The sequence below is a fragment of the Coloeus monedula genome, assembly GCF_965178545.1.
Source record: "Coloeus monedula genome assembly, chromosome: 9".
Taxonomy (NCBI): Eukaryota; Metazoa; Chordata; class Aves; order Passeriformes; family Corvidae; genus Coloeus; species Coloeus monedula.
Window position 1 is genome coordinate 30714571 of NC_138789.1, and position 16058 is coordinate 30730628.

At 46.4% G+C, this 16058-nt stretch overlaps 1 protein-coding gene across 2 annotated transcripts in view; it reads left to right on the top strand.

Moving 5' to 3' along the window:
- The window catches only part of PDE4B (phosphodiesterase 4B), a gene marked incomplete at its 5' end in the record, with an annotated part of 152043 nt that overhangs the window by 17418 nt on the left and 118567 nt on the right, over positions 1–16058 (top strand). The window lies entirely within an intron of this gene.

Consider the following 16058-nt stretch of genomic DNA (forward strand, 5'->3'; position numbering starts at 1 on the left):
AGCCCGTGAATTCATCTTGGAACACATTTCAGGACCCATGAATTCCTTTCAGAGCCTATGAATTCATTTCAAACCCAGGAATTCATTTCAGGACCCATGAATTCATTTCAGGACTCATTTCTGAGCCCAGGAATTCATCTCAGGACCCATGAATCCATCTCAGAACACATTTCAGAGCCCAGGAATTCGTCTGAGAGCCTTCAGCACGCGTTTTTTCCGTCACTCTCTCAGCACAGGGCGATTGGAGCAGGGCACTCTCGGAGTTAAATCCTGGCAAAGGCTTTGAGACAGTTTTTGCTGGCTACAGATCTCCCTCCTTTCCACCTTTTTTCCAAGGGAATCCTGGCTGAGAGTCTTCTTTTCCCTCCCCACCATTTTCTAACCCCAAATAGTCAATTTGGGTGCCATTCCAGCTGATTGGGGCTGCCCCTGAGGGTCATTTATCCTCCTTAAACCATAAACAGCCATCAAAAGATAAAATGCAGGAAAATCCATGAGGATCTCACTGGTTCATCTCCTAAATTTCCTCTGGATGTGCCTTGCATGATCCACCTCTTAAATCCCAAAAGTCTCCTTAAATATGCACCAGTTGAGTGTGGGAATTGGACCAGAAAACTTTGGGTAATGTGAATTTTTTAATATTATCCATTACTTTCCCATTCCTTCAGAATTCTGGAATCATGCAGATTCCCTGCTTTTTTTGGTTTTTTTTATTTAAATCCAAGCAGTAATAACGACCTGAAGCTGGTTATGAGCTGTAGCAGCTCCAGAGTGTTCTTCGGGATTTTAATTGCTTGGAGTCACTGGTGTTTAGGGTTATTCACATTAATTCCCTGGAACATCTGTCATGGAGCTCATCTGATCCCAGCAGCCTATCCAGAGAAATGAGGGAGAGATGGTCCAGATGGGAATTAGAGGGGAGCAGGATGTGGCCAGGCTCAGCACTGAGCATCTGTATTGTTTGGTGAAAAAAGAATTCGGATCTTTCATTTGGAGATGGAACTTGGATCAACTTGTGAAGGAGGTGAGGTCCCTCCAAATGGAAAAAAAGGGAAGGTTTTCTACTCAGTTTTTAGAAGTTTTTAATCTCAGGTGATTTGGAACAGTTAAGCTTAGATAAGAAAGAAACAATTGTAGAAATGGAGAAAATCACCTTTTGAAAGGTTCCAAGAATGTTTGAGTGTGAGCACACCCTCAGCACAAACCACACGCCAAGCCCAGCTGCCTTCTCAGTTTAAATGAAATATTTCCCTGTGCTCCAGCATTTCCTTGGAGTCTGGAGGGTGTTTGTTCCACGTGTGCTGTGGGCAGGGGGGTCCCGCTGAGCCCCTGGATCTGTGAGGAGCTGTGGGATTGGGATGCAGGGCATGGAGCAGCCTCACCTGTGCTCAACCAAATGCCACTTACATAAGGTGCCCTTTTGTGGGAGCTGGGGAGCAAAGGAATCGCCTCGGGAGTAAACGGGCACTAAATACCAAGCACGCAGCAGTGCCAGGCCAGGGAATTAATCCATGTTGGATTTTCTGGAATGTCTGACTTTTACAGCCTCCTAACCAGGGAACTTCCTCACTTTGGGGTGGGAAATGAGCATTTTCCACCCCGTCGACGCCGTTGTGGGAGGAATCTTCTGCTCCTTTTTCTTCTTTTCAGTTTGCTGCCTCCCCTCATTCCTCGTTCCCTTTGAAATAGTTGCCTTTCCCCAGGCCTTCTCCTGCTTTTAGGACTGCGTACACGGCAGTTCCCTTCTCCTGCTGGTGCTCATGGAATCTGTGTCACCACAGGCTGCTCCCATATCCAGTCAGCAGATCTTGCCCAGAAAAGAAAAGGAAAGCAAATGCTGAGGGGTTTTTTTTTAAGAATAAGGCCATGATTCAAGTGTTTCCACGATCCACATGGTTCTTTTCCTCAGGGAAAGGCAGTGCCCGCTGGCCACGATCCACATGTCACCACAGTGACCTCTGAACCTGTGTCAGCCTCATCCCTGCCTGCTCCAAGCCCTGGATCCCGTCTCCAAATGCCTCATTCCCATAAAATAACAGCACAAAACCTCGGTAGCCTTTGGGATTTTCCTCCACCACAATCTGCCAGTCTCTTTGCTGTCTTGCATCTGTCAGTTTTGCCTCAGAGATCCCAGAATTCCATATGCTCCTTCTTCCTTTGATAACTCCCCTCATATCCCTTGGTGCATTTTCGGGGGATTTTTTGGGGAAAAAGGCAGGCAGAAGCCATGGAAATTTTGAGCATGGAGAGTTTCCTTTGGAGTGACTGGAGAGGGAACAGCATCTCTTCAAGATGGTCCTCAGGGCTTTCTCCTGCCAGCCAAATCCCAGTATATTCCCATTCCACAGCCCACAGTCTCCTCTCCCTCTCCCCATCCATATCTTGAGGATTCCAAAGGAATAGTTTTAAAAATATCTTTGATTTTTACACCTCTTCCATCTTATTTTTGCCAAGCAAGAGCTTTAAATCATCCGTTTTACACCCATAGCAAACTCCTTCCCAGGAGGAAGAGCTTGGAAGATCCCAAAATTCAGCGTTTCCCAAGTGCACTCTGCAGTTTATAAGACAGATTCCTTTGTTTTGCTGGATTTATCCTCAAAATTATAAATACTTCCTCAAGGCTGGGTTGGACAGGCTTGGAGCCACGTGGGATATGGGATATTCCCTGCCCATGGGAATGGGAAGGGCTTTAAGGTCCCTTTGATCCTCCTGGGATCCTGGGAATACTTATCCAGCCTAAATCACTTACTCAGTTTTTATTTATTCAGGCCCTGCTGGGCTTTTAAAGAAGGGATTTCTACAATATGATGTTGATTGTCTTTTCTTAATTAAGACTTTTTTGGGTTTTTCCCCAAATTAATTCACATTTAGCTTCGTTAATTTAATAATTACCTGTTACCTCATTGATGAAGAAACTACAGAACAGAAATTAAATATTAGGAAATTTTGCTCTGCTTTTCCTCTTGGTTATCCCTCAGTGCAGCAAAACACCGCCAGGAATTTGCTTTTTAATATCCATCATTTTTTTGGAAAACGTGCTCAGTTTTCATGGCACAACAATCTCCCGTGCTGGAATTCAGGGAGTTCAATAAGATGGCGCAATCCAGTTGAGATTTTTCCAAGCCTGGTGAGTAACAATGGAGCTCTTGAATTCCTGGAAGCTGCAAAATTTAATGGAGGCATTGGAAATGATCAAATTATCGTGTTGGGTTTTATGATCATGGAGCCAAATAGGAGAGAATTCCATGGAATGTGCTTCAGAAAGATGGAATTTTGGAGAGTGTTTACTTGGAATTGCTGAGGAGAATGGGAATTGATAAGATCCATGGATTTCCTCTGTGGTTTGGTGGTGCTGGAGGAGCTTAGGTGCTCCTGGTGGCTCCCTGGAGCTGATAAGATCCATGGATTTCCCCCATGGTTTGGAGGTGCTGGAGGAGCTCAGGTGCTCCTGGTGGCTCCCTGGAGCTGATAAGATCCATGGATTTCTCCAGTGGTTTGGAGGTGCTGGAGGAGCCCAGGTGCTGTTGGTGGCTCCCTGGAGCTGATAAGATCCATGGATTTCTCCAGTGGTTTGGAGGTGCTGGAGGAACCCAGGTGCTGCTGGTGGCTCCCTGTGCCACCCCTGCGTGTCCCTCTCTGCTGAGGTGGCCCTGCCCTGTGCTGGCATTCCAGGATCCCAAATCTGAGCTCTCCTGGGCACCTTCTCCCAGGATTTGGCGGGGAGGAGCCGATTCCCGCGCTGGATCAAACGCAGTGTCTGTCACTAGTGCTGGGTGATGCCGATCTCCGAGGTCTCTTCCAAGCTCGGCGATTCCAGGATTCTTCAGGATGTGCTGTTGGAGCCGTTTCCACTCCGCTCCATATTTAGCAGGATGCATTCCCTATCCCAGTGTTGGAAACACCCTTGGCTGTGCTTTGATGAGCTGCTCTGCTTGTGTTTCTCACCCTCTGTTGATGTGATTTCAAGCTTCTTTTCCCAGTGTGGAAAAAACAGGATGATTCCCGTGCTTCCTGCAGTTTCTCTTCCAGCCCGGGGCTGGGATTGGACACAGTGTGTTGCTCAGTTCTCCACTGAAAGTTCCAGGAGAAACAAGCTGAACAGGGAAAAGGATGGGGGGGAAGCAGAAGGTTCCTCACTTTTTCTCAGCTGAGTATGTTCTCCCATCTGTCTCCATCTCCAAGGAAAGTGCCTCAGCACTTGGAGGAGGGATTGCAAAGGACACGGAGGTGAGGAGGAGACAGAAACAAGCCCACACAACAAACACAGAACCAGCTGTGCCATCCCTGCATCTGCTCTCTCCAGGGAAATTGGCTCCCAGCCCTGGCTAAACCCATGGAAAACAGAAAGGAGCAACTTCCTTCATCCCCCGGCCACATATGTGGGAAAAGATGGTGTTAAAAGAGTGCCCAGCTGTTCAAAATTCCAGCAAAATACAACAGATCTTTGAATTAACGATAACTGGAGTTTGATGGATTCAGGCATTCCCTGGGAAGGGGAGAGGGGAGGGGAGGAGATTCCTTCTCAGAGGAATTATTTCTCAAGGTTTTAATACCTTTGAATAAGTTTTAATCCCTTTAAGTAAGTTTTTAAATGTTTGCAGTGTCCTGATCTCTGAGGAATAAACAATCCCAGAGGATCTGTGGTGGCTGAGGCCTGCCTGGAGAATCCCTGACCTCCAACCCTCCCGCACAGGCTTAACTGAAATGAAATTTTCTGTGGCAAAATGGTTTCTCCAGGAGGTTTTCCTGTTGGATTTGGCTTTGTTGGAAGTGTTGCTGTGTGGGACTTCCCTTGTGGAAGTGGCAGCATCCCTGCGTTTGGACTGTGTGTTTTTGGGATGTACTCTTGGCTTCTCCCGGGCTCCGCTTGGGTGCCAGGACAGACTGTGGCAGACACATTCCTGGTTTATCATAATTTATGTGCTGTGGCTTGGCTTCACTGCAGATCTCGACATTCTCTGATCCCTTTTTGGGTTTTTTTAGTCTTTTCCAGCTTTTTGGTTCTGACTAATCCCAAGGTCTTACTTGGGTTGTCCGGCGCCGCCTCATGGGTTCCACAGGGGTCAGGAGATCGTGGACTCATAAACCCAGGATGGTTTGGGATGAGAGGGACCTTAAAAATCCTCCCATCCCACCCCCTGCCGTGGGCAGGGACACCTTCCACCATCCCAGGTTGCTCCAAGCCCTGTCTCCACCCCTGCCCTGGGCAGCCTGTTCCGATGGATCACAGCCCTTTCCATGAAAAAAATTACCTGGATATCCACTCTGAGCCTGCCCTGGCCCAGCCTGAGGCCGTTCCCTCTCCTCCTGTCCCTGTTCCCTGCCAGCAGAGCCCGACCCCCCCGGCTGCCCCCTCCTGTCAGGGACTTGTGCAGAGCCACAAGGTCCCCCCGGAGCCTCCTTTGCTCCTCCTTTTTTTTTTTCCCTAGGATTTTCTGTATATTCTTAAAATGTTTTGTGCTGCAGCTCCATTTCCAAAAGCTTTAACGAGCCCTGCAGGTAAAAACTGCCAAGTGATGGACAACTTCATTAGGTGAAAGTTTCCTTCCCTAACAATAACAGGAAATTAGCTTTTCCATGTTATTGGGTTCGTTATTCCTGAGCTGACTGGGGAAGCTGAGCCTGATGTATTTTGGAGCTCATCCTACAAAAACGAGGTTTAAGGGACCTCAGCAACGTTCAAAGACATCCAGGCCTTTTAGGTTCAAGGGTGTTTTCAGATCTCTGTTCCTTAAAAAAGCTTGGGAAGTCAAATTATGTGTTACTGATTGGAGTTGTTAATGCTCCAAGCCTTGGGAACATGGACAGCGCTCCCTGGGACAGGCTGGAATTCGGAAGTGTCTGCAGGGCCAGGAGTTGGACTGGATGATCCTTGTGGGTCCCTTCCAGCTCAGGAATTTCTCCTGCTTGGATAAACAATCCTCTTGCTTATCTAGGGGTTCTTCTATTTTGTATTTTTTTTCTGAGGAAGGTGGAAAAAGAATGGGAAACTTTCAAATATGAAATGTTGGGTTTTGGGAAGGGGTTGACAAGGAGCACGGGACAAAGCAAAGAGAGAAAGGGAGAAGGGCAAGTAACTCCAGCTCCTGGTGCTGTCCATACATCCTAAAGCTTTGGGGAAATAAGCAAAATTCATGGCCTGAGACACTGATATTCCTCATCCCGCCTTCTCTTCCAAACCTGGCATTTTATCCTGGAATTGCTGGTGGGTATTGGAGTGCTGGACAGCGTTTTATATTGAGCATTTCCTTAGTGGCTGACTGAAGGAGGAAGGTTTTGAAAGCAAATGGTAATTATAGAACTGGGATGGCTATAAATTAATGATGGCAAGAGCTGAGTATCCGGCTGTTTTCCAGAGCTCTCTCGTGTCCTTAGGGAATGTGTCCTTTTAAATGGGGCTTGTCAGACTGGCTCCTCTGAACGAACTGTTCTGTGGAGCTGCTGGAGGTCAGGGCTGGGACAGGAGGACAAATGGCCCTGGTGTCATCCCCCTATGGATGGAGCTGCTGCCAGCTGCTGCTGGGCTCCGTGTTCCCCTTTTCCAGGAGTTTCCCGTTGGATGAAACCCCTGGATCCATTTGTAAACACGCTCAAGAGCGTGCTCATAAATTACGACTTTGGGTTTGATACCATTTGATACCAATTTCATCTGGAGCCTCCTTTGGCTCCACAGGAGATGGATAAAAGCAGCAAATGGATTTCTGAGGCAGAGCCAGGGACAGCATTTATAGATTTGGTTTTCCTCTCAAAGACAGCTGGGAACAAGGGAGGAATTATGTCCTCACCAGAAAAAAATCCCACTAAAAACGTCAGACAACTCCATTGTCGTGTAACTGATACTGGGCAGACAAAGATCCATCAATACTGAGGGGAATCCATGAGGAACAATCCTGCTGTCTCAGGAGATGTCTCCACCATCCTGTTGGTACTGAGATCCAGGTGATCCTGCTGGGATAATGGCAAAGGAGGAACCAGAGGGAGGAGGTGGGATGGGATGGAGAAGGAGGCACTGGAAGATGCATGTGGAATGAGAATTGGGGTGATGGGCAGCCCCACTCTGTACAAACCTGACCTGGAAGCGCTTCCCTGGAGCACCATGTCTTGGCAAGCTCCAGTCTGGGATCCAGACTCAGCTGCTGCCATCTTTCCAGCTTTTCCTTCCCTAGAAACATCAGGTTCTCTTCTCCCACCCTGCCTCCAACACCACCTTCCCAAGTCACCCAGACCTCAGACTTTGCTCTGGTTTTTCAAGCAGAGGTTGATGGAAATCTGCTCAGGCTGCCTCCAGAAGGAAGGAGAAAAATCCTGAAATGTCAGCCTTTGCTATTTTTACAGCCTTTCCCAGGAAGCAGCTCTGGCTTTGCCATCTGCATCCGCAGTCGGGATCCGCTGGAGTCCATTATCCCTGTTTGTCTTGGCCTTGTCCGTTGTTGTTCTACAGGGAAAAAGCTGTTGTAGCAACTTGTAAATGCCTTTGGTTGGTCAGCCCGGGGTGAACGGAGTGGGAATAACCCTGAGCCGTGCTTGGAATGCATTGGGAGCTTTGGGGAGTTGCCTTGAAGCTTTGGGTTGGGATGTAATGGATTCTGTGAATTACAGAATCCTGGAATGGTTCGGGTTGGGAGGGACCTTAAAGCTCATTCCATGGGCAGGGACACCTTCCGCTATGCCAGGCTGCCCATCCAGCCTATCCTTGAACAATTCCATGGGGAGTCCACACCCCTGGCATTCCCTGACAACAACAACAGCAGCCAGGTCTCCAAGGAAGGTTAAGGAAAAAAGGCAGAGCTCCGTGGGATGGAAATCTCTCCTGAGGGCTTGTTTTGTGGTGTTTGTATTGTTGGGAATTCACATGTTCCCGCTAACAACCTTTGACAGGGCCCTCCCTCCCTTTGGAGGGAACTCGCTCGGAATCGCCTCCAGCTGGGCTTGAGGAACGGGTTTGGGCTTAATGCTGGGCCCAAATAAGCTCAATTTCATTAAACGGATTTAAATTGATGTTAATCACAAAGCAAAGCTTGAAAAATACTGTGAATTAAGCTCGTGGATCTATTGTGTAAGAATAGATGGAAATAGGAGGAATTCTCCCCGTGGGCGGGGCTGGTAATTGGATTATCAGAGAATTCTGTCAGTCCTGGTTTGGATCACTCACTGCCCATCACCTCTGTCACTGGACATCATTCACACTCAAATACCTCTCACACTCAAATTTCAGACCAGGTTCTTTACTCATTTTGCTGTTAATTAACTTATTTTCCTTTATTATTTGAATCTCCAAAGCACAATTAGATGGAAAACCAGGATTTCCTTCAGTGCTGGAGGGTGGGAGAGGAACAGCAATGGTGGGATTTGATCTTAGAGGTCTTTTCCAGCATTTATGGTTCTGTGGTTTTAAGGAGCAGAAAATAACCAAGCACAGTAATTAGAGCTGCTTTGTTAATGGTGTAATTAATGGGGATGGAAACAAGCTCAGAAATATTTGGGGTTGATGTTTTAAATACTCATTTAGAGTTCTGTGCGTGGCAATATGAGGTAAATATTGACAGATCTCGAAGAGATGGAATTTATGAGTTAAAATTTACAAAACCATTGACTGGACAGTCAGAACTGGTGTCAACTGGGCCCCCAAACTGGGGGCAACTGGGGAGGTCAAGCTGGAGATTCAAATCTCAGGCATTTCGTTCTGTTGGTTGGGTTCTGTAGTTATTTAGTGCTTCCCACTGTATTTTAGTGTTAAAAATCTAATTTTCGAGCTGTTCAGGATAAATTGCTCTCCTAAACCAGGTCTTAGATTATTTCTGATTTCTCTTAATGAAGGCAAAGAGAAAAAAATTCGAATTATTTCAAGGCTTCAAAGAAAAACGTTCACAGTGCAATCAGCACCCGGGGTTCGTTCGTTCAGGTGTCCTGCGGTGGGAAGCGATTCCTTGGGGAAGCAGCAATTTGGGAATGAGTGGCAGCAGCCATTGTCACATCCCAGTTCCCTCCTTGGAAAGGGAATGGTCCCGGGGAGCAGTGACACAAACCGGGAATGGCATTGCCTGAGGCAAATCAGCCGCTGTCGGGCGGATTTGATTTTGCAAAGATAACAAGCTGAGCTCCATTTCTGCTTTGCTTCCATTCATGGCTCGAGGAAAGGGAGGAGAAGAAAGTGGAACAGATTATTAAATGTGCCTTTTAGCCTAGGATCACTCCAGGCAAAAACAGGCATGCCTTAAGGAATCGTTGGGAAAAAAATTTGCGGTGTTTAGAGAGAAAAATAGAATATTTAATGTGGTTCTGTTTAGTTGAAAACGACTGGGGGTTTGGGGAGAGCATTTGGCTAAATAGCTAATGAATAATTCAGGGTCACTAATTTAGGAACTCTGTCACAGAGATGAAAATCCAGCGGGTTTGGCTGTAAACAAAGAGCATAAACACCCAGCATTTATCTAAACAACAAATTCAGGGGTTGAAGCCTGTGGACCTTTGAAGGGCACCAGCTCTTGGCTGAGAGAGGCACAATTTAATTAGCATGGATTTTTTTATTAGTCAATATTAAAATCTCTCCCCAGAAGCTGTAATTCTGATTCCATAATATTATATTCCTAAAGCACCAGGATTTATGGGGAGAAAAGTTTGGATCCAAGCACACGGGGGGACTTCAGGAGCTCCATCTTTATCCCATAATTCCATGGGTATTTGTTGAACCAAATACCTGAGGCTGCTGTCCCTCTGCCAGGCCTGATAGGGAGCTGGAAAACAAAGGGGAGGATGTTCCCTGGTGAGCTCGCAGCCTTAATTAACACGACTTAACAAATACAATTACCACAGAGAAAGGTTAAAAAGAGATAGGAGAGATAAAAGCAAATCTCCAAGAGGGACAAGAATTAAAGCGGGGATATCAGTGTTCAATCCTGGGAGCAGCACACACGGATCCAGACGCTTTTCCCAGCTCCAAGTGCCCCATTTTCATCCTGGATCTCTTGATCTGCTTTTTCAGGATTGAAATGCTGCATTTCAAAGGCAAAGGAAGAATTCCTGAGACTTCAAGAACAGAGGATTGTAACATATGTCACCTTTCCAGGCAGACACAGTTGGGAGGCATTTGGGATTTACAGGAATGCAGAAATCTCTGGAAAGTGTTTGTTGTACTTGAAAAGTAACCCTTTAGTTTCCATTCCAGTGGGATCCCAGCGTAGGGAATACTCTGATCTTCCCATTGACAAATAACCCCTCATTTCCCACTCCAGTGTGATCCCAGTGTAGGGAATTACTTGATATTCCCATTTGCCATCTCCCTGGGTTGGGAATCCTGTAGCCTGTAAGAGTTGAGTGGATGCTGCTACTCCAAGGGAGAGCTGCTCCCAAAATCCCAGCTAATTTTACCTGAGACAAAAAGCCAGCAGTGATCAGTCAGAGTTTCAGAGCTGTCCCTTCAGTGCCCTTGTTTTGGGACAGACTTCTCCTGGAAATCCCTTTTTCCTTGATTTTTGCTGCTCCACTGGTGGCTTTGGCTGTAATTTTATTGATTTGTTTATTTAGAAGACGCAGCAGGGATGTGTTGGGGTTTTTTTTCTGAGGATCTGCTCTTCCGTAGGGCTTTCCTGTGGATCTGGGAGCTGGGCTGGGAGGATTTCGTGGTGCTGGCAAATCGATCTGTGCAGCTCCGTGCTCTGAATTCAATTGGTGTGAGAACTGTGCCTGGTTTTGTCACCGATAATTCCTGCCTCCAGCAGGATATTAAAGAGGACAAATGAATTCAAACCAAAAGCACCACCAACCACACCTTTTTATTTGACTTCCTTAATGTTCAATTAATTGTTGACAGAGATTCTTTGGGTAGATTGGGTTGGGGCTGCACTTTAAATTAAGCTTTTGTGGGTTTACTTTGCATGCAGGGAAGATCCTGCCCAATTTGGAAAAGGTCACCACCATTAATCATTTCAGGAAGGCAAGAAAATATTCTAGTAATGACTCAGCTGAAAGGAATAACCAAGATTAAAAGCTTCTTAGTGCTTAGTAAGTGTGATCTTGATTAATTCATGGTTTGGTCACAAAGGATCGATTATCGAGCTGAAAAATATAATTTTTTGGGGGGGTGTTATTTGGTTTTAGGGTTTTTGGCTCGCTGCCACAATGAAAAAATTGGAGATTGATGAGTGCACAGCAGAAGGAATAACAGGGACCTGATGCAGCCATTCCTGCTCTGGAATTGTCACAAATGTATTTTCCAGGTTGGAAAAATTGTCACAGGTCTCATAGGAACAAGATCCTGTTTTCATTCTCAGGCTGCATTATTTGTCAGCATTTTTAGTCATCCTTTCAGCACCACCACCAAGTGATTTTTGGGTATGATCCATCAGATTTCCATACAGCCTGAAACTTATGTTAAATAGGAAGTATGGATATAATATAAATAGAGAATTTACCATCTTTGGAGGAACTCAGAGTTACTTCTCTTGTTTTCCTTCCCCTCATCCCAAAGTCTGTCATTCCTGGCTAAACACTGAAGGATTTATCACAATAATATTCATTTATTATATTTTTTAATATCTACCCTGTGTTTAAATGTATTTTTAATACACCGAATTATCAGGACTATTCATACTTAGTAAACACTGTGGTCTAGAAGGTTCTTTTAATAATCCACACTTCTGTTCTGCATTTCATTCCATTATTGCTGGTAATATTTTTATCTTCTACCACTCTAATATGATTTTTTCTTTTTTTGTATTAATACCTGCAAACAAATGTTGACAATCAGCATAACTACTTTAGCTAAAAGAGAGCTGTTTTCTTATCTAAATCCTTCTATATTCTAATCCTGTGGGCTTTTAATGCTGTTTTTTAATTTCCTTTCAAACCCATCTGGTTTCTCCCACACATTTCAGGTGTGAGCATTGAGTGTCCATGCCTGGAGTATCCATATTGTGCTAATTTTTCTTGATAAACAAGGGAATTTTGAATGCTTCAGACACATGATCCAAAGAATCCAATTTCATCTGAGTGTCCTGCTGCTCTTACATCTCTCTAATGCATTTTCCTGCAGACAATTTGTTTAGCTGAGGATTTAATCAGCTGTAACATCTATTTTTGGTCCTGCTTTTACCAAGCCGGGCCTTGTAGGGAGTGGATGAATTTGCACTCAAGCTGAGGTGAAAAATGTGACATTTCTAATCTTGCATTCAGTTTTTAGAACGATGGGGTGCATCTTCATATTTTTCAATATTTTTAAGGCCCTGGCTCGAGCTTTTAAAGCATTTTCCCTCGTTTGACTGCTCTAATCCTTCGCTGAACTGCTTTTGATTGGTGTGACATGTGTGGGCCTCCCGCCGCTATCCTTGGATTTACGTTCCCTGCACAAGATTAATCTCCAGGCCATCAAGCTGAAGTCTCCTGAGGACAGAGCAGGAGGCATTGTCTGTGCTGGATGTTTCTGAGTTTCAGGGGCTTCACCAGCATCCAGGCAGTGGCTGCTCTCCCTCTTCCCTGGCCCGTTTGGAGTCCTGGCAGGCAAAGCCAGGGGTGTGAGTGCCCAGTGAAGCGGTGGCACTGCTCTGCACTGGCAGGGGACAGCAGCAGGGCTGGGAGCGGCTCTTGGCTCCCGTGGGATTCCATCCCACAGCCTGAGGCATCACCGCTGAGCTGGCTCATCCCTCGGGTCCAGGCTTGGATATTTGGGTGGGTATTTGGGAACTGGGAGCAAGACCAGTGGTCACTCTGGATGTGCGTGAGGAGGAGCTCCAGAGGGAGAGGAGATGGAGAGGGAGAGGGGGGCTGGTGGCAGAGGGAAGGAGCCACACTTCAGATAGGATTTAAGTTAAGGGGGAACGATTTTAAAATGCCAGAGGGCAGGGCTGGGCGGGATCTTGGGAAGGAATTCCTCCCTGTGAGGGTGGGCAGGCCCTGGCACAGGGCTGGAGGGACAGGACACAGGGAATGGCTTCCCAGTGCCAGAGGGCAGGGCTGGATGGGAGATTGGGCAGGAATTGTTCCCTGGGAGGGTGGGCAGGCCCTGGCACAGGGTGCCCAGAGCAGCTGTGGCTGCCCCTGGATCCCTGGCAGTGCCCAAGGCCAGGCTGGATGGGGCTGGGAGCAGCCTGGGACAGTGGGAGGTGTCCCTGCCCATGGAATGGGATGGGATTTCAGGTCCTTCCAGCCCAGCCCATCGTGTGCTGCCAGCTCAGGGGTGCAGAGGAGCTGTGCCAGGCTGTTCCTCTGCAGAGCTTGGCATGGGAATCATTAAATCACAGACTCATGGAACACTTTGGGTGGAAAGGGACCTTAGAGCCCATCCATCCCCTTCTGTGCACTGAAGATTTCACTGGAGTCCTCAAGGGATTATCCCAAAGTGCAAATCAGTGAGAAGAGATTAAATTCCCTTTTTTTATTATGTATTTTTAAGCTGAACTTAGCCCAGGTTCTGTTGGTAGGGTTTTTTTGGGTTTTCTGTTCCTGGCAAACCAATATTCCAGGGCACCATGCTGTGTTTGAAGCAGTAGCAGACCCAATCCAGCAATTAGCCCAAAAAATGTTTAGGTTCATCTCCTGTTTTTAATTGGGTTTTGGTGCCTTAATAAGCTCCCTGTGGGTAATTCTGTGGAAAAGTGCAGTGTGATCACTTTATTTCTTCATTCTCAGCATGCCTTTGTGTGGAACCACCACGGTTAAACCTGTGATCCCTGACAGTGTTTTGGGTTTTGCGGAGCTGGATTTTATGAGTTTGGGAAAACAACTTCCAGTTTCCTTCAATTAATGCGTTAACTTTTAATGGCTGAAAATATCCACGGAGTGTCCTGACGGAGTACAAGTGAAGATGGTTCCAGTTTTGTTGTTGAAATAAGAGTTGGAAATTCAGCCAGTCCAAAGTCTGAGTAGTTGTGTGGTTGGGGGCAGTCAACCTGTGATAAAAACGAGGCTGAAAACCACGAATTTCCAACAGAAATCCCAATTCTTTGTTCTGCTTCCAACCCCAGTTGACCAAGGGTTCTTTGCAGTGCCTATGGGTGAGCTTTGAACTCAGCACAGCACGAGGGGAGCTGCAGGTTCCTTGAAATGCTTCATTTTGAAGTTCTCTGATTATGGATGTTCACAGTCATCCCATTAATTTTTTGGGGGATTTTAGTCGTTCTTCCCTAATGGAATAATTAATATTGCAGGTAGAAATTATTTGTATCTGAGGGACTTTAGTGAGTAGTATAGTCAGGATTTGTGGGGACTGAGTGTGTCTGGTTTGTTGTGTTCCAGTCAAAATCATGGAAAAAAGGTTTGTGGAAGCTCTCTTTGACCTAACCACAATTACTGGGCTCTGGTGTAAGTTATGGTGGGGAAAAAAGAGGGAAAGGATATGGAATGTGGAGATTGCTGCCTCATCTTGGCTGCTGATCCTCCCCAGCCTGGGGAATTTCCTCTGCTTGGAGGAGTGGCCGTCCTGTTGTTGTTTTCCATGGGATTTTGGGACTCTCTGCAGACACCTGTCAGGTGAAGCTGCTTCTGTGTCAGAAGGACACCTGGAACCCAAGGACCACCCAAGGACCACCTGGAAGCTGTGGGGAATTCTGGAAGCCGGGAGTCACGAGAGATTGATTTTCCCCATTATTTCAGCATGTTCATGGCTGATTTTTCCCTTTGAGGAGCATGACTGTTCTGATGATTCACGGCTGCTTTCCGTAGGCATTCCAGCAAGGAATCACAACCACACTGCTCCTGGTGCTGCTTGTTTACTGCAGAAAACATCCAGAACACAAATTGGAATTCATTAATCTGGCTTGCATCTTCCCAGTTATAATTGTTAATTAATTTTCGGGGGTTTTGAGCCAATTTCATGGGGATGATCTCCGTGTGCACATCACACTTCAGCACTGGCCTTGTGCTGAAAGCTGAGCTGCTTTCACATTGAAATCTTGATTTTAGGCCAGCAGAGAGGATTGATATTTTTGCCTCCAGCACTAAAAAAGAATTGTTTTGTGCTTTGTAATCTGTCACAACAACAATTTGCTTCTTCTTGCAATACATCTTTTTATTTGGCTGGCTGAGCAGTATTTTCATTTGTAACCTCTGTGTCCAGAAAGGAAAATGTAACATCAGAGCAGCCCGAGGAAACCCCCTCAGAGCAAATAATTTGCATTTTCACAGGTTAACTTTAGGAGATGCTACAGAATTTTGCTGTGAAAAAGTGTGGCAGAAGCAAAGTCAGATTTTCATCAGAAAAGAAAAAGGCAGAAATAGCAAAACATCAGGGGAGATTTAAAAATTGGTATTATTTACTCTTCAGGCAGTTACTTTCTCTTAGTTCCATGAAAATTGCAGGAGAAGGAAACTTCTTCCCATTTAGGGCAAGGAATAATTAGCAAGACGTGCAGCAAGGGACACAATCAGGATCTGGGCACAGGGAAAAGCTTTGGAGGGAGGATGGAGAGGCCTGAGCTCCATTCCCTGGGCAGGCTGGGAGGTCCTGAGCTCCATTTGTTGAATGAGGCTGGGAAGTTTGGGATTAATTAGGACCAGCTTTGGATGGTGGGAAGAGATCAGAACATTCTGGAAACGCCTCCCAGGGGTGGTTTTCAGTTCACAACAGAGGTACGGTGGGAATTCCAGGGAACTTCTGTGGGGAATGGTGGAATTCATGGAGCAGATTGGGTTGGGAGGGATCTCAGGGATTATCCAGTCCCCCCACCATGGGCAGGGACACCTTCCACCATCCCAGGCTGCTCCAGCCTGGCCTTGGGTGCTGCCAGGGATCCAGGGGCAGCCACAGCTGCTCTGGGAATTCCATCCCAGCCCAGGGAACAATTCCTTCCCAATCTCCCACCCAGCCCTGCCCTCTGGCACTGGGAAGCCATTCCCTGGGTCCTGTCCCTCCAGGCCTTGTCCCCAGTCCCTCTGCAGCTCTCCTGGAGCTCCTTTAGGCCCTGGAAGGCCTCCCCATAACAGTGTAGTACAAAGTAGTAAATCAACAGCTCTGAGCATAGAAGAACATTTCTGCTGAAAACCATTACTCATTTATCTATTTAAAGCCCCTTTTTAATGCAGGTGAGTACAAATCTCATTGTACTCCATAAATCCAGGGAAAAGGA